This window comes from Notechis scutatus, chromosome 5 (genome assembly GCF_049901735.1).
Source record: "Notechis scutatus isolate UNSWTSFEM ecotype Mainland chromosome 5, rNotScu1.2, whole genome shotgun sequence".
Taxonomy (NCBI): domain Eukaryota; kingdom Metazoa; phylum Chordata; class Lepidosauria; order Squamata; family Elapidae; genus Notechis; species Notechis scutatus.
The window spans coordinates 110586324-110587773 of NC_142013.1; the positions used below are offsets into that span (position 1 = coordinate 110586324).

The window sequence follows — 1450 nt, forward strand, 5'->3', positions numbered from 1 at the left end:
CCATTGTTCATATGTTTGAGCCTCCAGCCTCCTAATTTTCTTTGTTGCTCTTATCTGCTTGCTAAAGTGATAGACTTGGTTATCTAATGTTAGCCTATCCATCCATCATCTCTTTATCTCATCTGTCTGTCTGTCTGTCGGTCTGCCGGTCTGCCTGTCTATCATCTATATATCCATCTACCCATCTACCCATCTATCCATCCATCCATCCATATTTATATTCATGCAATTCTTTTTGTAAACCTGATAGGTGAGATGAACATGTCCAGCCTTTTATGTGAATCAATACAGATAATAAAGTCTGAGATCTAATGTGTTGTACTAATTCAACAATAAACAAACCTTTTAATTATAACACATTTGACGATGATTTATACCTTTATACTGCTCCTAATGATATGCATGCTTTATATCCCAGTGCAGCTGAACTCCACATTATTTCCTGCAAAGATACATTTAATATTACATAATGTCAAATAGAGGGTACATGTTATATGTAACATTTTGCAATGTTGAACATCATTGAATGTCAACATTTAAATATTATTCCCAAGGAAAAAAGTTTTCAATTAGCAATCATCACACTTTGGATAAACTTCATTGGCTATGATGCTGCCACTGCTCAAAGCAACTCATTTTATAAGTCCTTACTTGACAAAATGTCCATTAAATTTGGATCTCTTCTGTTTATTATTGTTACTATCATAACAATATGATAACAGCAGTTTATTTCAACATAGTTAAATTCTGTCAAAGTGTCCATAAAATGAGGCAGACTTTGGGTACCTATCAATGATATCACCACTAATGATCATGCACAATTATGCCCTCTTCTGTTTTATTTGCTTTCAATTTTTATTCTGGTCTGAAACTGAAATAAAAATTGATTGGTGGATTGATTGATTACTTCTAGGTTATCAGTCTGTCCTTCACAAAGCTAAATTTTGAAGAATCTACATTATGTCCAACCGATGTTTCTAGATGATGGTATTTCTTCACCTTCTACAATGTAATAACATATGAAGTTGGAGAAAGTTGAGAAAGTTGAAAGAAACTTTTTCCAGAATAAAACTGGAGCCAGAAAGAACTACTGATTATTCCTACTTTATTAGGCAGAGCTAGAAAATTGTGGAACATTCATTTAATATATAATAGTCATAAGATTCATTCTTTATCTTACCCCTGTGTGTTCATTAGAAGAACATGTCCTTATGAATAGGTAGATCTGAATTGATCAAGTGAATTTGTTAATACGAGACCCCTCACAATATGGAAAAGAACTTCAGGGTGTCAAAGCCCATGTGGTAGTTGAGATAAATAATGCAACAGATTACAGTAAGATATATTTAATGTTAGTCAGGGGCTAATACAAATTCTTGAAAACTGTAAGAAGACTTTTCCACCATTTATGCTGAGTTAATTAAGGAGGAATTTCTTTGAGTGATTGAAA

At 33.1% G+C, this 1450-nt stretch overlaps 1 pseudogene; it reads right to left on the bottom strand.

The window, feature by feature from the left end:
* Positions 1-500: 500 nt before the first annotated feature.
* On the bottom strand, positions 501-630 carry LOC113419803 (U4 spliceosomal RNA; annotated as a pseudogene).
* Between the last annotated feature and the right edge of the window lie 820 nt (positions 631-1450).